This window comes from Sorex araneus, chromosome X, assembly GCF_027595985.1.
Source record: "Sorex araneus isolate mSorAra2 chromosome X, mSorAra2.pri, whole genome shotgun sequence".
NCBI lineage: Eukaryota > Metazoa > Chordata > Mammalia > Eulipotyphla > Soricidae > Sorex > Sorex araneus.
The window spans coordinates 50,643,042-50,667,745 of record NC_073313.1 but is presented as its reverse complement, the minus strand read 5'-3'; the positions used below and the strand labels follow the sequence as shown (position 1 = coordinate 50,667,745).

The 24,704-nt window shown below is 43.5% G+C and overlaps 1 protein-coding gene and 2 non-coding genes across 8 annotated transcripts in view; 2 read left to right on the top strand and 1 right to left on the bottom strand.

Moving 5' to 3' along the window:
* LOC101556179 (ubiquitin carboxyl-terminal hydrolase 10-like) overlaps positions 1-24,704 on the bottom strand; it is a 157,036-nt gene that overhangs the window by 23,898 nt on the left and 108,434 nt on the right. For 2 of the 6 annotated variants that reach the window (XM_055120218.1, XM_055120222.1), the window contains one exon: positions 10,175-10,300. The gene's annotated coding sequence lies outside the window, so the exon portion shown is untranslated. Of the gene's footprint in view, positions 1-10,174; positions 10,301-22,369; positions 22,430-23,602; positions 23,732-23,774; positions 23,806-24,194; positions 24,294-24,704 lie in introns of those variants that run through there. The other 4 variants (XM_012933713.2, XM_055120220.1, XM_055120221.1 and 1 more) reach the window with 4 other exon arrangements.
* Positions 12,276-12,351, top strand: LOC129400720 (small nucleolar RNA U2-19). Its single transcript, XR_008627901.1, has one exon. It is a non-coding gene; the product is annotated as a small nucleolar RNA U2-19 (small nucleolar RNA).
* On the top strand, positions 12,498-12,566 carry LOC129400719 (small nucleolar RNA U2-30). The gene has a single exon (XR_008627900.1). It is a non-coding gene; the product is annotated as a small nucleolar RNA U2-30 (small nucleolar RNA).

Below are 24,704 nucleotides of genomic sequence, written 5' to 3'. Positions count from 1 at the left end.
GACACTAGAGGCTTTCAAGAAAAATAAGTCTATTATTAGCAATCACACATATGGTAGGCCAGAACCCCATCAGAAAATATGGAGAAAAGACAAACAGTCTCTTGCCAAAAGACATATAGGCAGCCAGTTGGTATATGAAAAAGTGTTCATCATTACTTATTATCAGGGAAATGTAATCAAAATGACAAAGGGACCTGCTGCCAGTTAGGATGGCTGTGCGTGATTGTTCATCCGGGTTTCAGATCCAGTGGCGATCAGAGGCAATAAGGCTATACTCAGTGATGCCCTGGGGCCTTATCATAGTGCAGATCTAACTAGGGGTCTCATACATGCTGGCCCTATTCACTTTCTTGATATGGGAACAGGCCAAAGATCAAAGGATAAACTTTAGGTACCGAACCCCCAAAACATTACATGGGTCAAGGCACTTGCCATGCATGCAGCTGGCCCCAGTTTGAACCCCGGCACTAGCAGGAGTAAGAGAGCCAGGAGTAGCACAGACCAGGAGGAGGAGCCTTGGACATCCCCAGGTGTGGTCCATATTCCATCATCCCCAATAAAAAATAACTTTAAGCTGTGGGAGATTGAGACCTTACATCAATTGAGCAACTTTTAATTTTAGTAGTCCATTAGCTCTGTTTGTCTTTCTAGATGGATGTCTATGATAAGCACAATATAAAATTTATGATAAAGGAAGAATATTTTGGGTTTCTTGGATAACTCCAGAACTGAAAAGGATCTGTTAGTTAGTTGTAAGGACCTATGAAATTCTCCATGTGTGAAACCCTTGCCCTGATAACTGTGTAACCACCGCCCTGGCACCTGCTCCTTAATTAGCAAGTTTTCCAACAGAAAGAGAATAAACATGTTGACAATCATGTCATGTAGGAGCTAAAGGGAATGTCTTCATATTTGTATATTAATAACTGCTATAGAAGTGATATATAAATCTCAAGCTGAAAACCACTTATCTAGAACATACTAGATTATCAAGATTCACTTATGAGCTAGTCAAGATCTCTTCATTTGCTGGGGTGAGAGCAAATTTCTACATTTGCTGGGTACAGTGGGTAGGGCATCTGCCTTGCACGCAGACGACCTGGGTTTGATTTCCGGTATCCAATATGGTCCCCCAACCGCCACCAGGAGTTATCTTTGAGTGCAGAGGCAGGAATATCCCCTGAGCATTGCTAGATGTGGCCCCAAATAAACAAACACAAAAAAGACCTCTATGCTTGCTGGGAGACCAACCATGCAGTGCTCAGGGAGACTGGGGCCATTCTATGCAATTTTCTGCCAAATAAACCCCACATCCCCCTCTCAATTTTATTTTATTTTTATAAAGTTGTTCACAATAATTTATTACATTCAATATTCCAATACCAATCCAACTACCATAACACTTTCCCACCACCCTTACTTTGAACATTCCACCACCACCCAAGCCTGAAGTACACGATACAATCAATACTAAAAACTGAAAATGCTAATAAGGCACAGTTTAGGCAGAAAACTCAAAAATACCAAGAGAAACATTGATTAGAACAGAGCAACAGTCACCAGGAAAACTGTCATTTTATTTTTATTGTGGGTGGGAGTTCTCAAGTACTAGGGGGCCAGAGCTACTCTGACAACCCTTGGCCAAGCAGCCTGAATGGCTCAATGCTCAGGCCCAGTGGCGAGGAGCTAGTCAGGGTACAGCCTTGCTGGGTCCTCCAGGGCAAGTCCTAAGGATGCTTGCAGGCCATTCATCGCAGGGATTGAACCTGGGTTGAGTGAAAGGCAAGCAATCCTGACCCCTGAGCTAGCTCAATAGCACCAACAATTTCATTATTTTAACAGAGAAAAATAAAATTTTATATTACCTTGTATAAACTTCTCTGGGATAAATTTTCCCTTTTGTTTTGGGGCCACACCTGGCAATGCTCAGCAGATACTCCTGGACATGCACTCAGGAATTACTCCTGGAGGGCTATTATTTGTAATGTCCCAAAATCAATCCCAGCACCAGTGTGACACTGGTGTCACACATCCCTCCATCAATGTCCTCTCTGGGGTATGTTCAAATCTTAGAAACAAACCCATCACATTTTAGTCAGCATGAAGTCATGAAATACTTTCTTGTGAATTTTCTGCTACCTTCTACAGCCATGCACTTTTTGCCACAGATGTTCTTCTTTCCTGTTTTGGCTCCACTAGTCAATTGAATTTAGAACAAACATATTTGGCTGTAGAAGCAGAGGACCTACTGCAGGAAGTGGAGGAGCCTCCAGAGCTGCACTGGAGGGGTTGGCTTCAGTCTGTGCTTGTCAAGCCAGCGAAGGAGGAAATGAGAAGGGCTGAGGCAGAAAAGACCCTGGAGTCAAGGAGAAGGGCTGAAATGACCACGAGTCAGGCAGAAATCAAAGCACAGGGCCCCTCAGCGGCAGATGGAGCAACTGGTGGCCATGTCAGTCAACCATTAGCTGTGCTCCCCCTCCTGAGACCTGGGGGCTGCAGGTAAGAGCATGACACCCTGCTGGGAGGATTGGTGCCCTGCTGAGAGACAGCCCCAGAGCTGCATGGATGCCTCAGACCCTGCCTCTGAGGAATACTCGCTGCAAGTGACCTAACCTCTCAGTCTCTTTCCTCCCCAGTGAGCAAGGGCAGGTCCTGCCTCCTCCAGGCATTCCCATGCAGACAAAGTGTGACTGCGCTGGATGCCTTGAACCTAATGTGTTCCCATCGTCAACAGAACTGGGTCAGCCTCTGGGCCGGAAATCCTGGGCTGCATTTGACAGTGGACACACTTAGCAGCCAGGGTCCCTGGACTGGTACAGGCCAACCTGACCTGACTCTATCTATGTGTAGTTGTAGAGCAGGTTAAAGGAATCAGTATATAGAGAAGTCGGGACAGTGCTTGTGTCTACAGGGAATGGTAGCAAGAAACAAGGAAGGAACTCTCTGGAGGGAGGGTCATGCCTGGGGGGATCTCACAGGAGCTTGCATTGGTCAAAACTCTTTGATAACTGGGTCTGGGGTGTGGCTCAGTCTCACAGCACATGCCTTGCTTATTGAAGGCCCTGATTCAATCCCCACCATGGCAAAACAGAAACCAAAAAAAAAGACCCTGAAATTTGTACACCTCAATGTTACATAAATTTTGCTTTAAATTTTAAGCACATTTTATACTCTGTTTTATAATATGCCGCTGAGTTAATTATGCGGTGCACTGAAATCTGAATTATACCCAAAAGTCAGCTGGATTAACTTGACAAACAGAGAAGGATGGATGGGATAAAGCAATATTAGCAACATGTAACTGTCTGGATAGAGGATAGACAGTGGTTTACTGACAGTCTGGATCAAGCATAGACTGTGTCTTACTGAATAGTTTTGTCTATTGTCTATCTCTCTGAATGCTTGAACACCCCAGAATAAAATGTTGAAAACATAGTTAGCATGCCTTATGCACAGAGATTTTTTCTTTTTCTTTCTATTGTCTATCTCTCTGAATGCTTGAACACCCCAGAATAAAATGTTGAAAACATAGTTAGCATGCCTTATGCAGAGATTTTTTCTTTTGTTGTTATTGCTCTGAATCCTTTCATTTACATATATTGACTCTATAATTTTTTACCACTACTATTGTTTACAGGGCTAGAGCTATAGTGTAGTGGCTAGGGCATTTGCCTTGCACGCAGCCAACCTGGGTTCGATTTCTCTGCCCCTCTTGGAGAGCCCGGCAAGCTACCGAGAGTATCTCGCCTGCATGACAGAGCCTGGCAAGCTACCCGTGGTGTATTCGATATGCAAACAACAGTAACAAGTCTTCACAATAGAGACGTTTACTGGTGTCTGCTCGAGCAAATCGATGAGCAGCTGGATGACAGTGACAGTGACAGTGACTATTGTTTACACAAAAAAAAAAACAGGAAATACTGTCAACTTCCTGCCCTATAACAGCATTTGGTAACAGGCTAGCAAATTTTATTAAAATATAGCTTATATTTGCTTATATGTGTTTACTTCCTTAAAGCACAGACGATCAAGCTACCAAAAACAAAATCTAACTTTTATTAGCAGGTCACTGTATCACTGTTTCACTGTCATCCTGTTGCTCATCGATTTGCTTGAGCGGGCACCAGTAATGTCTCCATCGTGAGACTTGTTGTTACTGTTTTTAGCATATCAAATACGCCATGGGTAGCTTTCCAGGCTCTGCCTTGTGGGCGAGATACTCCTGGTAGCTTGCTGGGCTTTCCGAGAGGGGCAGAGAAATCGAACTTGGGTCGGCCACGTGCAAGGCAAATGCCCTACCCACTGTGCTATCACTCCAGCCCATTAGCAGATCAAATACATATATATATATATGTGTATATATACATAAATATATATATATATGTACATATACAAGGGACACATGTAGCAGTGCCTAGGGATTTCTAAAGGATCATAGTGCTGGAGTGAACTCAGGTCTTCTTCATGCAAAGCATGACCATGCCCATTAAGTCATGTCTCCAACTCCATCTTGTTTATGGGGTTTATGGAACCTAATAGGGTCAAATAGAAGTATAAGGCCTGAACGGTATCATTCTTGGATAGTTTTTGTCTGCTTGTTTTGGGGGCACACCAGGCAATACTCAGGGATTACTCCTGGTTCTGCACTCAGAAACCACTCCTGGCAGTGCTCGGGGGTGGGGGGCTGGGGTCTATGGGAGGCTGGGAATCTAAACAGGGTTGGATACATGCAAGGCAAGCGTCCAACCTGCTGTAGTATCTCTCCAGATCCATTTGGATATATTTTTTACTCCTCATGCTAAGCTCAGGAAGCTTGGAGGTACCACCTGGTGATTCTCTGCTAACTGGATTGGTGGTTCAATGTGAGGTCCGAGGAGGAGGCGATGCTCCAGACCTACGGTGTCAGGGATTTCCTGGGGTCCCTTGCCCACTCAGGGGCCTCTAGGGTGAAACCCTGGTGTGTGAGACCCCACAGTGCTGCACACAACTGCATGTGGGGCCTAGGATGTAAGCAGGGTCACGTGCCTTAACCCCTGTGTACAATTTGTTCCACTCTGGGACATGTTCCTATCATACAATACAATGCTGAATGGGATGGACAATTGTCGGTGACTAAATAGAACTCTATGTGCTAGCATCCTTTGGCTTGTTTTTGAGGATACATCTACTCAAAGTAGATCCTCTGGGAAGAAATTTCTGGGAACTACCCAGTAACAGACCATTAGACTTTGTGGTGAAAAACTCTCATGGGGGGTTGAAGGGATAGTAGAGGGGTTAAAGCCCTAGCTTTGCATGTAGCCAACTGCAGTTCAATCGCTGGTACCAAATATGTACCCCCCTAGCACTGCCAGGAGTGATCCCTGCACATACAGCCAGGAGTAAGCTCTGAGAACTGCTGCTGTTTGTGGCCCAAAAACAAAGTTAAAAGCCTCTAAGAAGGCTGATTTCTGTGTGACTATGAACCTTGATGAAAGAATGCCTAGAAATTTCCTTAGGTATAATGGACAAAATAGAGCAGTGGTGTGACTGACATACCATAGTGTTTTATACAGTGTTTGTTGTCCCTTATTTTGTGGATAAAGTGGTACTTACCAGGACAGGGAACACACTGAATCACTGATAAAAACAGAAGGAATAGTATGGTGGGTCTAGTTCTCCAGAGAAGAGCCCCTTGCCCTGAGATGACGAGACCTGGTTGCTGCACTCAGACTAAATGACACCGAGTTACGAGCCACATATAGCACAAAGGCTTGGAGCACACGCCATTCGTGAGACTGACTATGATCCCTAGCAGAGCAGGACCACCAGGCACTGCAGGGTATCACACTGAGGACTGCCAGTGAGTGCCACTGGGACCACCACATCACTGTGCTGAGTGCTGAACTGTCTGACCTGCACAGCCAGGCAAACTATTGCTGACAGCATCCCAGGGGACCCCTGAGTACTGCATACATGACTCCTAAAATTATATCTTGGTGTGCCACCACTCATCTACCATTGGGAATGCCAGCATTTTGGGGTAGAAAGAATATATCCTAAATGCATTTGACCATTGGTTCTCAATAAGGAAAACAACCAACAACAGTGTCCACAATAAAGTAAACAGTATTAGTCCATGATAGAAAAAAAAGAGCTTTACAGCCCAAAGACAATAGAAAGGAAGAGTAGCAGAACTGGTCCCTAGTAGGAAACTTACAATGGGTGTGGGGTGTATGTGATGGGACATGGTAAGGGACAACAATGACAATAATAGAGAGAAGTGGTTGCTCTGGACCATGGCTAGGTGGTAAAGTTATACGCACGATACTGTATCAGTAACAGTACTACAAATCACAGTTGGTAAAAGGTGGGAGCGAAGAAAAGGAAAGAAATGTTTGTCATAGAGGAATGACAAATGACAAATGCTCCTGGGGAGCAGAGAAGGCAACTTGAGACATTGATGGGGGGAGTGTACACTGGTGAAGGAATTGGTAGAAGATTATAAGCTTGAAATTAAATCATGAATGAATTTGAGTCCTGTAATGAGAGAGAGAGAAGAAAAGTGTCTGACATAGAGGCAGGTGGGGCAGGGGTGGAGGGTAATGAGAGGTAAACTGAGAACACTGGTACTGGAAAATGTACACTGGTGGAGGGATGGGTGTTGGAATACTGTATGACTGAAAACTAATCATGAACAGCTTTGTAAGGGTCTATCTCACAGTAATTAAATTTAAAAATTTTCAAAAAAAAGAAAGGGCTTTAGAGACAATAGGTGCTAGTCTTGGTATCATGAGAAAAATTACAATTGATTTTAATGAAGAGCAGCATTCAGAGGGAAAAATCACATTAAGTAGAACTAGCAAATTCTCTCTTCAGGCAAAAGCACAGATAGGGAGAAAGATGAGGCTTTCATGATGTAGGTGAGATTCAACAAATGCTGGATCCAGAATAGGGAAAGAACTTATCTTCTATCTCAACAGGACCTTCTTATTGTTTTTATGCAGATGAATGCTGGAATAGTCTCCATGGGACAAGAACCTTTCCCTCAGCTGTGGAGGTCCCAGGGGCAACATCCTATGGGAGTCTTCTGGACCTCCAAACCTATAGAGGGTCTTAGGAAAAACCCTGTAATATGACCCACTGTATTAAGACTTCAATGCCCAAGAAAAGAGTAGAATGAGATCTGCCCTGCACTGCAGTGGCAGAAATTAAAATCTGTCCTTGGAGATCACCATTATACATCTTAAAGGCAGGAAGGAGGTGGGCCCTGTCATATGACAGCATTCAAAGGAAACCAGTCCCAGTACAAGCCCATGAATTGGGATAGCTAGCTTTGTCCAACCTGAGTTCGAAGCCAGAGAGAACTGAATTACTATAATTCAGGCAAACTGTAATGATGACTGTCTAGAGCTATATCTGGTATATGGGCAAGTTCTGATTCTACTAAGAAGGCCTAGCAAATACTTCTGCAAATCATACTCATTTCAAATGAATTCTGACCATGCTATGATACGTGACATGGTGGAACATGGGCACTGTTGGGAAGATTCAGCTGCCTTATGTCAACAACTCATGTGAGACTACTGATTATTGATGACCACTGGGAAATGGAAATAAAGTCTCTTAAGGATGTAATATGGATGGAGAATGACTAGCCTGAGGTTAACCTGGATTTTGCTCATTATCTACTCATGTCTATGTGGAGTAGTTCTCTACAATTTTAGCATAAGGCACAAACAGCAGCAGATCAAGAGGATAAATGAATATGTAGATTTGTTCCAGAGTTCAATGGTTTTATAGAACATATTAGTTTTTTTCTTTAAATTGGCCCCTCCAAGCATTAGGATTAGTTGTACTAATGCTATTGTTTTCCCAGATATTTGCTCTTTTCTAAATATAGGTGAATAGACTAGTAGGAGCAATTTTTTTGCTTTCTGGGTCACACCCAGCGATGCACAAGGGTTACTCCTGGCTCATGCACTCAGGAATTACTCCCGGCAATTGTCGGGGGACCATATGGGATGCTGGGAATTGAACCCAGGTCGGCCGTGTGCAAGGCAAATGCCCTACCCGCTGTGCTATCACTCCAGCCCCAGCAGGAGCATTTTGGTAGGAGTCTTGCCAAGCATCAGGGAATGATGGAATATGCAGTAAATGGTTGACTCAGTTGGCCTAGATCACCCAAATACTACATTTTACAAGCATCTTCAGGCCTGACCCTTGACGAGTTCCTAAAAGATCACCTATAAGGCTATGGAATATCTTGCCTGGTAGAACTATCTTTGTATACCAGGGATCTTGGGCTATAGCAGATGATTATGTTAACATTGTGATCTGTGTTGATGCCTATTTTGTGTGCCTGGGCCTCTTTGGGTCATAGTGCAGCAAGTTTTGTGTTTTTGCTGTTGTTGTTGGGCCATATGCTGCAGTGCTCAGGACATACTCCTGGCTCTGCACTGAGGAATTCCTCCTCCAGTGTTCGGGGAACCATATGGAATACAAGAGATTGAGTGCAGGTAGCTGAATGCAAGGCAAGAACCCTACCCACTGCACTATCATTATGGCCCCAACCTGGCAGCAGTTTGACCTTTTTGGAGCTAGAAAGCAAATAATGAAGCTCACCATGAGACACTCCATGGCCTACAATGAAAACCCTAGACAGCATGAGTTAGGTTAGCTTCCCTGATGGTCTATACTGAGACATGTTTTTAGACAGGGCTTCTGTAGCGTTATCCTGGGGCTCTTCTCAGAGGGGACACCTGGAAGCTCACACCGGGAGTTCTTTCTCCAAACTATCCAATGCAGATTTGTACCAGAGTTCAATGACCTTAAAGAACATATTTGTTGTTTCTTTAAATTGACCCCTCCGAATATTAATATTAGTTTTACTAATGCTGTTGTTTTTCCAGGTATTTGCTCTCTTCTAAAACCTTTACCGAAGCCCAATCTTTAGCTATAATTAATTAATTGCAACTCTAAGTATAACAGTCTTTCTTTTTGTTTGTTTATTTTGGTTTTGGGCCACCACTGGCAATGCTCAGGGGTTATTCCTGGCTCTACACTCAGGAATCCTAATGAAATAAAGACTTCCAGGCACCTGGGTCTGAAAAATTTTGCTGTTGTTTTTTTACAAAATTTAGTGGTTTTTTTTCAGCTCAGGATTCTCCCAAAGGCCATTTTGCATTAAAATTTGCTAGCTGCTGCTTGCAATCTGGATGGCGGTTTTTCTAGTTTTCCGTGGATAACTAGAAAAGTTTCTGTTTGTCAACCATGTAAGTTCCTTCCCTCAAAGGAAAGCAAGTTCCTTTTTCTATGTCTTTCAACGTCAAAAGTATTAGTTTATCTGCCCCACAAATATAATTATATGCAAAACAAAAATTTCTAACATAAGAAACTCCCCTCTAAAAGAAAAATGTGAAATCTTCCATTATTTCTTTCCTGATTGCCACCCCACTGTAACATGACCATATAATTCAAAGATGATGTAGTTACTAAACTTTTATACCCATAAAAATATGACAGTATAGTCATAAACCACAAGTGTTAGGGAGATGGCTGATTTAGGTTAAAAGAGGCCTGATGAATTTTAAGGAAGAAAGAAAACCATTAATGTCATGGGAGAAGGAATACCCTCTTGATTATCTACCCCATCCTTTCTCATTGGCTGAGTAAATCCACCTTGAAAACTCACTCTTATGATTCAGGGGTCTCCTTCATAGTCCCACATGAAGATTATATCTGTTTTGTTCTTGTGTTTTGGGGAGACACACACCAGCTGTATTCAAGGCTTACTCCTGGCTCTGCACTCAGGTATCACTCCTACAGGGCTCAGGGGATCATATGGGATGCTGGGACTCAAACTCAGGTTGGCCACGTGCAAGAGAAATGCCCTACCCACTCTATTAGGGCTCTAGTCCCTACATCTTGTTTTATACATGAACATCCTGCTAGGGGAAAATTATAATGTTATGGCTTTAGTAAAACAGAAGAAGCAGATTCTGGAGCCCCTGCCCCCAAGAAAAGAGGCATCCATCACTCAGAAAGGTAAATTACAAATACAATGAATTACAGACATAAAAGGTAGAAGCTATTAAGGAAAACATCCTATTAGGGGAAAATCATAAAGTTCATGTCTTTGACAGCTCTGAAGATGAGGAGACTCTGATGTACTGTTACCCAGAAAATTTGTCCTTACCTAGAGAGACCAGATGGCTAGAAATTTCCAGCGTCACATTCCCATGCAGCGTCTTTCATGGAGGATTCAGCTGCCACCACTCTTCCTGGATAAGTCCACAGTCACATTCTCAGATGTCACTGGATCCTATAACAACACATTCCTTTATAATCTATTTATTCTGATCACTTTGTAGAACAAAATATGCAGGATGCTTGCTTTGAGATCATGTACTGTATTTACTTAGGAAACCTATTACAAAGTCCTGCCATTAGTAAGAAAAGATAATAGAACAAAATAGAGTCTGAACTAGATGCAAATAAAAATAGAAGACAAAAAAATTAGCATTTTAAATAAATGTAGAAAATTATTATAAAAAACTCAGTAGTTACCACAAAAATATGTACACTGGTAATCCTTATCTCATACTACCATCCTGGATCCACAAAGACACCCCAAGTGCTTCTGAGTGTACTCCTAAGTGCCGGTGAACCCTAGCAGAACCATATTACTGGGATAAGAGTATTGTAGTAAGTGTCAGAAGGCCCTCCCATAAATTAATCAATTTAGATCAGTGTAGAATAACATTGGTTTGTCTTTTCTGCCTTGTCGCAGGGAGCTTAGGTTTATTGGGTTACTCCCATCACAATGCTCCAATTCCTCTGCATTTATTTGTAACTTCTTTGTGTTCTGTTGACTTATAAATATTGTTTTTCTCTTCTCCTTAAGTCCTTTGCATAGTTAATTGAGAGCAATGTCCTTTTTGTATGGGTACAGGAAGACAGTAAATGCTATGCATTTGTAACATGAGAGTTAATTGACTCTAAATGATATTTACCTCCTGGGCATCTTAGTTGTCCTACTTCCTAGCCTCAGTTGCCCTTACTTCCTAGCACCCCAAAATGAGGGTCCGGGTGAGGGTCTGGATGGACCCAGGGCAAGTAGTGAGCTACGTGCTACCCTGGCATCAAAATGGGCCTGGACAAAGTGCCATAATGCTTAACTATAAGTTAAGAGCTTGCTCATGAACAAATGCTGTCATGATCCAAAAAGAAATAACTAGATTCAGACCCTGCTAAGGTTAGGAATGATTAATCTGGCCTGAGCACAGTAGTTTGAGTCTATGGCGAGATTTTCCCAGGAGAGCTGCCCTACAAGCCTCAATATATCTCTCACTGTGTCCATACAAAAATAACTAACATTAAGATGTTAATTAAGATGTTAGGAGGGGAGAAGAGGAAGACCCCGGGTGTGTTTCTGCCCTTGAGCCTGATGGGCAGTCAGGAAGGGCTTTCTTTTTTAAAAAATTGTACTGAATCACTGTGAGATAATTACAAGCTTTCATGTTTGGGTTACAATCACACAATGATCAAACACCCATCCCTCCAATAGTGCACATTCCCCACTACCAATATCCCCAGTATACCCCCCTTTCCCACCCTCCCCCTGCCTCCATGGCAGACAATATTCCCCATACTCTGTACTTTTGGGCAACATGGCTTGCAACACAGACACTGAGAGGTCATCATGTTTGGTCCATTATCTACTTTCGGCACACATCTCCCATCCCAATTAATTCCTCCAGCCATCATTTTCTTAGTGATCCCTTCTCTATTCCATCTGCCTTCTCCCCTCTGCCCGTGAAGCAGTCTTCCAGCTATGGGGCAATCCTCCTGGCGAAGGGCTTTCTTATGTTGATTTTGCTACCTGACTGGGTGTAGTGTGGAGAACTGAGTGGAAGAGACAGAAGGAGACAGGAATGAGTGGCGGTGTGAAACTAGAATGGGGGGCTCAGTGAGACTGGAACAGGCACATGGGGAGAATGGAATGAACGGCAACTGATCAACCAACCAGCTTGGCCCTCATTTCCTCCTCTGTCTGCCCCATGGCTTGGGCCACCCCGGCTAGGCGAGTAGCCCAAGACCACCTGAACCCAGGCGGTGAGGGGGAGAGCCATTGGGGCCTCCCCTGGCCGCCCGGAGATTTTACAGGTCGGTACATTGCAAACAATAAAATATTATCAAACATTTTATGACAAGGTATCTGCAATGAAAATCAAGAGATGGTAAATTCTCATCAACAAAATGAAAATGGTTCCTCTGGGGTCTGCTCCTGGGAAGTGAATCAATGATGAAAATAGCCAAATCTGAGCATCAGGAGGCTGTGCAGCCTGCCTGATGCGTGATCTAGTTCTGAGAAGCAACAGTGCAAGTGTTTGTGTGTGTGTTGGGGTGGGGGGAGGAGGACTCTGTGCACATGCGCATGTGTGTGCGTGCGCGCGCGCGCGTGTGTGTGTGTGTGTGTGTGTGCGTGCATGCATGTGTGCGTGTAGAGGATCAGTTCTGAGCAATTGATGAAAACGTTTCCTACTGACCTTTATTATTATGAAGGATCTACACTTGATCTGAGCTCAAAAAAAGAAAAAAAATGAAAATGTTTTAACCCTTTAAAAGAGGGCCAAAGAGATAATACAGCAAGTAAAGCTTGAACCAGATTTGATCCCTGGCACCCAATATAGTCTCCCTAGCCAACCAGGAATGATCTCTGAGTAAAGAGTCAGAAGTAAGACCTAAGCACCACTGGGTAATGTGCAAGAGCTAACCAACCAAGAACAACAATAAAAAGTTAAAAGAAAAATATTTTGTGATACGTGAAAATTAAATAAAACCAACTTTCTGCATCCATAAAGTTTTTTTAAACAATTTATGCATATATATTTTGAAGAGTTCAGCAGAGCTGGGATAAGTTTGACATCTATAAAGTTTTATGGGTTCCCAGCCATGATCATTTGTCTACATATTATCCACGTGCTTTCAACCTACAACAGCAAAGTAACTGCTATAGAAATATATGGCCTGCCAAGCCTAACTTACCTCTATCTGCCTTCTGCAAAAACATTTTGCCAACCCTGATGCAGATTAACTGGACAAACTACTTAAAAAAAATCACAAAATAATAGCAGATCTTTGCATGTATGTGGCCCTGAATTTGATACCCAACACCACAAAAATAAGGAAAGGAAGGGACAGAGGGAAAGAGGGAGGGAGGGAGAGAGAGAGAAATCTGGGTGGTATTGTATCTTTTTGATCAATTGAATGTATAATTAAAACTCTACACACATTGGGGCTAGAATGACAGTACAGCAGGTAGGGCATTTGTCTAGGACCTGGTTGATCCAAATTTAATCCCTGGCACCCCATATGGTCCATTTAACCCACAAGGAGTGGTCCCTGAGTGCAGAGCCAGGAGTAAAGCCCTGAGGAATACTGGGTGTGGCCCCATAACAAAAATATTCTACTCACAAAGGAAACTCCAACAATAATGACTTCACATGAGTATTCTTCCACATATTTAAGAAGGAAATAATACTGAGAGAAAGAGAGGGGGGAGAGAGGGAGGGAGAGGGAGGGGGAGAGAGAGAGGGAAAGAGAGAGGGCGGGTCGGAGGGAGAGAGAGAAGAAAGTTGTCTGCCACAGAGGCAGGCTGGGGGGTAGGGAGTTGGGGGATGAATGGAGGAAAACTGGGGACATTGGTGCTAGGAGGAAATATACACTGGTGGAGGATGGGTGTTGGAAAACTGTATGACGGAAACCCAATCATGAACAGCTGTAATGGGCTATCTCATGGTGATTCAATAAAACAATAAAAATATAATTAAAAATAATTTTAAAAAAAGGAATACCAAGTTCACCCAAACTCTTCCAGATAATACTTCATAACTTGTCAAATGAAGCCAACATAACTGTGATGCAAAAACTAGGACAACAATACAATAAGGGAAAATAACAGGCCAGTAATTCATGAATACAGTGGTAAAAAATCCTAAGCAAAGAATCAATAAGGACTGGCTATGGGTAAGTGATGATAATGATGTGATTATGTGGAGTGTGTGAAGATTTTACAACAGGTGTTAAATAATACTAACGACAAGATTGTAAGTTACAACTGGCCACCAGTTGATAGCATTGGCAGCTGGATGTCAAATGCAAAGGAATTCACTAAAATGTACTCTCATATATGCGAGAAACTAAAATTTTCTCCAAGAAAATGTATAAAAACTTGCATTTTTGCATATGTTTTATTAGCTAAAAGAAAGTAGCAGAACAGAATTTGTGTGTGTGTGTGTTTTCTGGTTTGAGGGACACATCTGGTGGTACTCGGGGCTTTTTCCTGGCTCTGTATTCAAGGATCAATCCTAGTGGTTGTTGGGGAACCCAGCCTGGCTGGGATTGAATTGGGATCTACTTCCTGCAAGGCAAATACCTTAACCCCTCTACTATCTCTCCAGCCCAATTTTTTTGTGTAAAGAAAAAGCCACATACTATAATCTTATTATAAGATTGCTCACACACATCTTACACAAATATAGCTATGCACACATATGAGATTATATGTGTAAAGGGTATGCAAGAATTATCCTCAAACCACTAGTCTACTGATACCAGTTATGTCAGGGAAGAAACCCCAACTTAAATTACTAATACATCATTTTCTATTTTTTTTTTTGCTTTTTGGGTCACACCTGGCAATGCACGGGGGTTATTCCTGGCTCTGCACTCAGGAATCACCCCTGGCGGTGCTCAGGGGACCATATGGGATGCTGGGAATTGAAGCCGGTTTGGCCACGTGCAAGGCAAACGCCCTCCCCGCTGTGCTATCGCCCCAGCCCCTCATTTTCTAATTTTAACTGTTACTGATGACAGCAAGCACTGTCATCCCTTGCTCATCAATTTGCTACAGTGGGCACCAGTAATGTCTCCATTGTTAGACTTGTTACTGTTTTTGGCATATCGAATATGCCACGGGTAGCTTTCCAGGCTCTGCCGTGCGGGCGAGATACTCTTGTTAGCTTGCCGGGCTCTCCGAGAGGGGCGGAGGAATCAAACCCAGGTGGGCCGTGTGCACGGCAAATGCCCTACCCGCTGTGCTATTTTATATTATTATATTATTTGCCCTATGTCTAAATTACTCACTCAAGTAGGAATAAAAAACGAAAACAGAAGAGCAGTGAAGGAATTGGCCTTGAGTTGGGGCATGACCCCACAATGTCTTAAAGGATGGCAAAGCAGCCAGGGAAAGCTGGAACATCACCCAGATTCTAAGTCCCTGTCAGAACATTTAAATAAAAAAAATAACTAGCCTCTTTGGAAAACTTATTGATTGATATCACAGTGAGCTAAAAACCAGCAATCTTTAGAAAAAACTCACTATTGAATTTTCTTAGGGTAAAGGCCTAGAAATATTGACTTGCTGGGCTGATGAACCTTTTTCCTTTTTTGTTGTTTTCACAACTGGCAGTGCTCAGGGCTTACTCCTGGTTCTGTGCTCAGGGCTTGAGAGACCATATAGGATCCCGGGGATCAAACTCATGTTGGTCTTGGCAAGGGAAGCACCCTACTTGTTGTACTATCTCTCCAGACACTGAACTGGATTCTCTTGATGGAGAAAGCTAATCATCTAGCCATTCTTTTTTTTTTTCATTTTGGGTCACACTCGGAAATGTACAGGGGTTATTCCTGGCTCATGCACTCAGGAATTACTCCTGGCAGTGCTCGGGGGACCGTATGGGATGCTGGGAATCGAACCCGGGTGGGCCACATGCAAGGCAAACGCCCTACCCACTGTGCTATCACTCCAGCCCTAGCCATTCATTTTTGCCCTTTTCACTGTGAATACTACAACAATGCAGGTATAGTTAAGTTTGTATAAAGTAAGATTATATGATAACACAACAAGAAAACTAATCCACAACTGATTTTTTAGGGGGTAGGGCTGAAAGAGGCATGCAGTGGAGTCCTTGGGAGAGGGTGCATACACTTGGTGAGGGATGTCGTGTTGGAATTATGTGCATGGGAAAACATCATTAACAGTATTATAAATCACAGAACCACATTCAATAAGAAAGTTTTTTTTAAAACCAGGTGACCTGTTTATCTCCACAGTAGTAGATTTGATCTTCTAGTCTCTCTAAATTTCCCTACTTCTTGTTTTCAACTAGGTACCCTTCCCCTATTCTGTTGTGAGAAAGTCAATGGGGAGGTAACAACTGAGCTGGGACACAATAATTCTCTTCTCTTTGGAAAGCAATTAGTTGGGGTCAGGTGCAGTACAGAACAGTATTCAGAACCCAAACTGGGTTAACCACTTTTCAACGGCTGCATGTGAAAAATATATTTTTTTTTGCTTTTTTTTGGATCACACCCAGCAATGCACAGGGGTTACTCCTGGCTTTTCACTCAGGAATTACTCCTGGCAGTGCTTGGGAGACCATATGGGATGCCGGGGATTCGAACCCAGGTCGGCCGCGTGCAAGGCAAACGCCCTACCCGCTGTGCTATCGCTCCGGCCCCTGAAAAATATTTCTTGTTAATTCACTGATAATTTGTTTCTTGTCTGATTCATTAATTCCATTTCTAAAACTTCATCCTGAGATAATATTAATGGGTATGTGCAGAGATTTATCTGTAAAAATCTTCATGAGTACATTGTCTTTAACACTATAAAATGAAAAATACCCTAAATACCTAATCACTGAGGACATACTATGAAAAATCCATAGGCCGAAAAGACACGTCAAAGAAGACAGACAGATGACAAACAGGATTTTGAAAAAGTGCCCTTTATCATCAGGAAAATGCAAATGAGACATCACTTCACACCAATAAGAAAGATTTTTATCAAAAACTAGGGGGAAGAGATAGTATACGAGGTAATGCTCTGGCCTTGCATGCAGCTGTCCCTAAACCGAATAACCTGCAATGCACTACATATGGTCCTCTTAACTACAAATGGTTTCCGCACCATATATCGTTCCCTGAACACCACCAGGAGTCACTTCTGTGCACAGAACCAAGAACAGATGCTGAACACTGAGGTGCATGTCCTACCAATCCCTTATCCACAAAAAGTAGAAATAATCAGGTAGGCAGTGATATGGGGGTGGAGGGAAGATGAGCCATCATCCATTGCAGACATGTCATCTGGTTTAGTCTCCCAGGAAAACATTATGAAGACTTCTCAAAAAACTAAGAACGGAGCTTCCACATGACCCAGCGATTCTACTTTGGATTTATCCCAAGATCCCAAAATAGTATTTAGAAGCACCCCTATTGTCATTACAGGTTAGTCACAATATTTAGGATAGGGAAACAACCCAAATAACCATGAACAAAGGAGTGGATGAAGAAACTGGCATGGGGTGCTAGAGAGATACTGTAGCTTGCCTTGCATGTGGCTGACCTGGGTTCCAGCTCCAGCACCTGATAGCATTCCCCAAGCCCTGCCAAGAGTAACCCCTGAGTGAAGAGCCAGAAAATCACTGGATGTGGCCCCCAAACTAATGAACAAAAAAGAAACTAGTATACATAAACCATAGACTATGATTCAGCTATAAGAAAAGGTGAAATCTGGCAATTTGCTCATTCATGGACAGAACTAGAGAGTATTATGCTGAGTGAAATCAGTCAGAAGGAGAGCAACAAATATAGAATGATCCCTTTTTATAAATGAAATATAAAGAAAACATAATATAGGAATCAAAATTGTTCAAAAAATTGTTCAAAAAAAGTTCAGTGATAGAAGACCTGTGCAAGGCCCTGGAATCATTCCCAGTGCTGCATGCTCCCCTGACTACCAAGCTGGGTGTGGTCAAAAAAAAAACCCAAAAAGCCCACATATTCACTGCTGGAGAATCTAGAGATTAAAGCACTTGTCTTGAACTAACTACAGTTCAGTCCTGGGCACCATTCAGTTCAGTCTCTTCAGCACTGCCTGAGTGATCCCTGAGCACAGTGCAGGAGTAAGCCCTGAGCACTGCTTTGCAATTTGATAACATTTGCAGTTAGTTGCTTGTTAAAATGATTTGTTTAAAGGATTCTTACATGTTTATTCTATAATACTGTCAAATTTCTTCTTCATATATTTGCAGATTATCTTGTCAGCTACAAAGTATACAAATAAAAGCAGTTTTGTTTTATATATTTTTTGTTTGTAACCCATACCTGGTGACAGTCAGCACTTAATCATGGCCCTGTATTTAGGATCACTCCTGGCACAATGCTCAGGGAACCATATGGAGTGGCAGAGATTCATCCCAGGGTCAGCCACATGCAAGGCAAACACCCTACCTCCTGTACTCTCTCTGGCCATCTTTCTTTCCTTCTAAATAACCATGCCTTATCTTTAATGTTTTCAAAAGAATCAGTAATAGTAGTCAACTGTTTTATTTGGGGGGTTCTTTTTAAGTTTAGTTTTGTTTTTAGGGGGCATACTCAGCTATGCTCACAGTTTACTCCTGGTTCTGCACTCAGAGATCACTCCTAGTGGAGCTCAGAGGACTAAATGTGGTGCCAGGGATCAAAGCCAGGTTGAATACATGTAAAGCAAACATCCCACCCACTGTACTATCACTCCAGTACCAAGAGCTCTGTTCCTTAGACCAGTTCTTAGATTTTGTTGCTTCTGGCCATTTATTATCCCCTTACTATGGGTGCTGCTGCTACTTTCTGTTATCAGTATGAATTGTGTTAATGAGCACTCTATGCTTAAACCATCCTTATATTTCTAAAGATAAGCTTAGCTTAATGACTTGATTTGTTATTTATACATTGTTTTCAAAATCGCTTTTGTTAATTTTACTTAGAATATTTGCTCTGTGGTTCACCTGAGGCTATCTTACATTTACCTGATTTTGATATCAAAATTAGTGAGTTTATTTTGTTTTATTTTGTTTTTTTGAGTCACACCCGGCGATGTTCAGGGCTTACTCCTGGCTCTGCACTCAGGAATTACTCCTGGTGGTGCTCAAGGGACCATATGGGATGCTAGGAATGGAACCCGGGTTGGCTGCAAGCAAGGCAAACACCCTACCTGCTGTGCTATTGCTCTAGCCCCTTACTTTATTTTAATAAAATTAGAGACAGCCCTAATAGTAGAACAGCCTAATAGTAGAATCATGCATGGCTGGTAAGATTATTTTGTTGACTTTTTGTTATTCTTTTGTTGACCATATTTTTTCCAAAATTCAAGTAAAAATTTTAACATGCCACAGAGTTAAGGGAATTAGTGAACGTTTTGTGTAGACTGAGAAACTAACCAAAAAAATGTAGTCCAGAGAAACCATAAGTAAAATTGAAAGGCATTAAATTAAAATGAGAAATGATGTAATTAGATAATAGAATAGTAGAAAGTCATAATTTAAGGAAAAGTATTTTTTCCTGAACATTTATCAGAAATAATGAAGAAAATCACACGGCAGAGCCTGGCAAACTCCCTGTGGCATATTTGGTATGCCAAAACCAGTAACAATGATGGGTCTCATTCCCCTGACCCTGAAAGAGCCTCCAGTGCAGCACCATTGGGAAGGATGAATAAAGAGAGGCTGATAAAATCTCAGGGCTAGGACGAACAGAGACGTTATTGGCACCCGCTTGAGCAAATTGATGGATGACAGTGATACAGTGATAAAGAAACATAATACAGGTATCAAAATTGGCCAATGGTAACAGGCCCCGTGAATAAGCCTTCAGAAGTCAGTTTGTCAAGGAAATTGTGTGGGGGAAACTTTGGGAGAGGACACTGGTGGAGGGTGTGATATCAGAACACTGCATGCATGAAACACTGTTCATTGTATTATAATCAGAGTGCCTAAACAAAAATTGGAAGAATAAGATAAAATGAGAGGAGCTAATATAAGATGTCCAAACTGAAGAAGGAAAAAAGTAACACTAATGATGATTAGGAGATTCCAGATTCAGCAATCAAATACAAAGTATGCCTCTTATCTGGATCGTGACTCCAACAAAAGTAACTTTGCAGGCTTGGAAAACAGCACAAATGATAGAGCACACGCCTAATATGAGTGCAAGTTTGATTTTGAGCACCACATGGTCCTTCATGCACTGGCATGGTGGTCCCTGATGGTCCCTGAGCAATACCAAGATTGAGCACCAAACCATTAGGCCTGGGGTTGCAGCAATAGCACAGTGGGGAGGGCATCTGCGTTGCACACGGACGACCCAGGTTCAATCCCCAGAATCCCATTTGGTCCCACAGCACCACCAGGAGTAATTCTGAGTGCAGAGCCAGGTGTGACCGCTCTCCTCCCCCACAAAAAATCATTAGGCCTATAACGCCAGATGAACAACACAAAGAGTGGCCCTTGGGAACCCCCCTACACTCTGCCCACTCTGCCAGAGCATTGCAGGAGTTGTCTCCTATTTTAAAAAAGTATTATCGGGATAGCCACTAAATTTGAGACCTGACTATGTATTTGATGTTATCTGGGAATTTAACAGTTGATCTGAAAATAGTATTGTTAATATTTCACCCTTAATAAGAGACCTTTAGGTCCTTATCTTTTACAGATATGTAATGAATTATTTATGAATGGATTGATATGCCTAGTAATTACTTAAAAAGGAATATGCATGTAAAAATTCATTGAGTAGTGTTTTTAACATGTGCATTTTATGTTATTCCTCAATAAAAGAGAAACCAATCTGAGAGTGCGTTTGGGTGGTCTACGTTAAGGGATGGGAAACTTTTTTTCTGTAAAGGACCAAGTAGTAAATATTTGCTGCTTGTGAAGCCTATGATCCCTGATGCAACTACTTATATTTACCACTGCAGGTGGAAGGCAACTATAGGCAATACATTAGCCAACTACGTCCAGCCACTTAAGGGGGCTAGGAAATGGGACAGTGAATGGGCAATGACTATGGTAGAAGGAAAAAATGAACCTGGAAGAGGAAGTGGTGCTGAAAGGTTGTAAAGTGTTATGTATAAAACCCTATCAATAACAGTACTGTACAGTACCGTACTGTGGTACAGCAAAAAACCTCAAAAAAAAGTGCCTCTCATAGAAGCAGACCGGTGGGTGGGAAGCAAATGGGAGTAGGGGTCATTGATGGAGGGAAGTGGACACTGGTGAAGGGATTGATGTTGAAACACTGCATGCCTGAAACCCAATCACGAATAACTGTAATTTTACTGTGACTGAATTTTTGAAAAGCCAACTGTTCATTGTGTTCTAATAAAACCTCTTAGCATCACTATAATTTTCATTTATATCATTTTCACATTATCACAAAACATTCTTTTGGTCTTCCCCAGCTAAAAGAATGGGAGAAATGATTCTTAACTTATGACTGCATAGCAAGAAGTACGCTAAATCTGGCCCACTGCTTCTAGTTTTTCATCCCCATATCTACAGGAAACAAGATTGGTCCTAAATTGATGACTGCTGAGATTATGTGATAGGTATGATGGGGATTTATTGGGCAATTTCTTCTATTTTGTGAATGTTTTCAATTTTCACGAGAAATAAGCTAATTTTCACCATGAAAATAAAGTTAATGGCATGGAAAGAGAGCTACGAAACGAAGAAGAGGGAAACTGGAAGATCCTATTCCCAATTGTTTAATGACAAGCATCTGACACCCAAGATGCTTGTCATTAAACAAGATAGCTGTAGCCCTCTGAAAGTTCAACTCAACCTAACAAAACCATATTCTCAGTATCTTTCTATCAGGACTTTTTTGTGTTACATGAACAGCACTGACTCTGCATTCATGGGATAGTCATGGATAGGTATAAGATCAGTGCTACAAAACTATTGTGAATAGGGGCTGGAGCAATAGCACAGCAGGTAGGGCATTTGCCTTGCACATGGCCAACCCGGGTTCGATTCCCAGCATCCCATATGGTCCCCTGAGCACCGCCAGGGGTGATTCCTGAGTGCAGAGCCAGGAGTAACCCCTATGCATCGCCGGGTATGACCCAAAAAGAAAAAAAAAAACAAAACAAAACCTATGGTGAATATATAATGACCAAACATTAAGTTCTCTGAGGTCAGTGATAACATAGGGTTAAGACACTTGCCTTACATGTGCCTGACCAGTTTCAATCCCCAGCATCACATATGACCATATGTGTGACCGCTGGGTGTCATCCCTAAGCATACAGCTAGGAGTACACCACGAGTATGGCTAGTTGTGGCCCCAATGTAATAAAACAAATAAAATAAAAGTCAAATATTAAATCATTCAATTATCAACCAAAGCGTCATAAGTTAGTTCTTGCTATTATCCTCATTTCATAGTAAGGAAATTGAGAGGCCATTTCTCATTTCATTTGAAGGGGGCGAGGCTCTCACAAGCAGTGTTCAGGGGGGCTTAGGGGCGACTTCCTCGGCACAGTTGCACAACAGGGTCTCACCTTCAATCTTTGTGTTTGGCTATGCAGTTCTGATAGGGCAGAGAGGTGCTGGGGGCCTCCAGAGCGATCTCCTCAGTGCTGACATCAGGACAATACCAACAGTATTTTCTCAGGGGACCCTGCAGTGCTGGTGATCAAATCACAGCCTTGCACATGTGGCCCTACCATAGAGCTATCTTTGAAGCCCAGAAACTGAGGGAGTTCAGTGTCTTGTCCAAGATCAAAGAGCCCCATTGATCGCTTGTTTCTTTGCTTTTTGTTTTTTGGGTCACACCTGGAGATGCTCAGAACTGACTCCTGGCTCTGCACTCAGGAATTACTTCTGGCAGTGCTCAGGGGGACCCTATGGGATGCCCGGGAATCAAACCTGGGGTGTGCTCAGGGGACCCTATGGAATGCCCGGAATCAAACCTGGGGTGGCCGCGTGCAAGGCAAATGCCCTCCCCACTGTGCTATGGCTCCAGCCCGAGCCCTATTGATTGGAGGGTGAGCTGCTGGGGCAAAAACGAGTCAGAGAATTTCCCACTAGTTGTGGGGGCACCATGACTTTCTGAGATGCAGCTCTTGTATGCCCTAAGAAACGGATCCATCCCCCAAAGGACACAGGACATCATCTTCGTTTTAACTCAGTATCACAGAAGGTTAGGTTTACACTGTGCTTGCCTCTTTTTAAAATTAAAATCTTCATCTTCAAAACCTCAACAAGGAAATTAGAAACCCAAATTGGATAGCTGCAAAATACCTATACAGGGGTGGTTTCAGAATATAGAGAAACGATTCTTAAAAAAATCAATAAGGAAAAGGCAGACAACCCAATAGAAATATGACCTGAAGATCTGACCAAGCACCTCACCAACGTGACTCGGCAAGAGATCACTCCATACATGAGAAGGCATTAGGGCAACACGGGTGAAAACATCGGGGACTGACTCCTCCACTGGCACAGAGGACAGACGGGCCGGGGACGCTGTTTACTCCTGCATGTCTTTCTGATCGAAAAGTATGAGGGCCCCACCGAACCCCAACACTGAGCCCACACATTCCAGTTCTGTCCCCACAGCCCCTCACCTAAACACCCTATTTCCTCACCCCAGACGTCCATCATTCACTCCAGCGCCTCTCAGAACTCATCCCCCTCAGCCCCCCTGCCCAGAGCCCACGGACCGATGGCGTCCCCCAGTCCACATCGCTGACCACACAGACCAACGTCACTCACTCAGCAGAGTCCCTCACCCAGGCTCTGCTCTCAGGGCCCAAAGGCTCCTTCTCAAGCCAGACTTGGGCCCCTGCTCGGACACACGGACACTCCCCCACAGGCCCTCTGCCTGGCACCCTCCACCGTCTGCCTGGGCGACACGTCAGCTTCTTTCTCCCGCTCAAAAATAGCCGCCAAACCCAGCTCTACCAGGATCAAAGATGGCGCCACTGCGTCCGCGCCCAGGTCCTGCCGCCGGGCGGGAAAAGTCCGGGCCGCGCCCCGCGCCATGCGGCTCCCATCCCGGCCAGAGCAGAAACACGTTTACCCCGGGGCGGGGCGGGGGGCCCCGTGGTCTGTCGGGGGCAGGGGACTCGGACCTAGTGGTTGGGACGTAGTGTGAGGCGCGAGCGTCGCGACTGTGGCCGGCGGAGGGGGCGTTCCCGGCCATCAGCAGGGGCGCCGCGGGCCGGGCTGCTCCGTGCCAATGAGGGGAAGTGGGAAGGGCGGGCCTGACGGGCTCTGCCTAGGGGGCGGCGCTACGCTCGCCTCGTTTCGAAACCGTCGGCCTCGACTGAAGAGGCCACGCCGTGTGTCCAGCTAGGGGGCTCCGATCCACACCCTGCAAACCTGTGGGACCTGCCGCCACTGTCCTCGCGCCGTCCTTAGCTCCTTAAAGGTGCAGGGCCCGCCCCCGTCTCGCTCCCTCGCGGGCTTCGCAGCACTCCCGCTCTCCCATTGGCTCCCTCTCATGCGGAAGAGCCCGCCCTCGCCTGTCACTCACAGGCTGGAATTCCTGCCCACATCACCTAAAGTGCAGGGATGTGACCCTTTATAGCTCTTCTGGAACCCAGACTTGAATAGAGTCTCAGACTGAAGGGAAAAGCCTAAGGGGCAATGGATTTCTGAAGACTGAACCAAGGGCTGGATTTGGGGTTGTCCTGGATGGGATTGAGCAGTTAAGAAATGGATGCAGATGAAAATAAATTCAGATTCCCAAAATGGAGAAGCGGAGTTTTATCCTCCTTTGATCAGCCGCATCACTCCTGAAACAAACCCACATTCTGACAACATCAAGTGTCTTGACCCTCTACAATGAGGGAAATCGCACATCAGAAGAAACGTGGGACAACTCGTCAA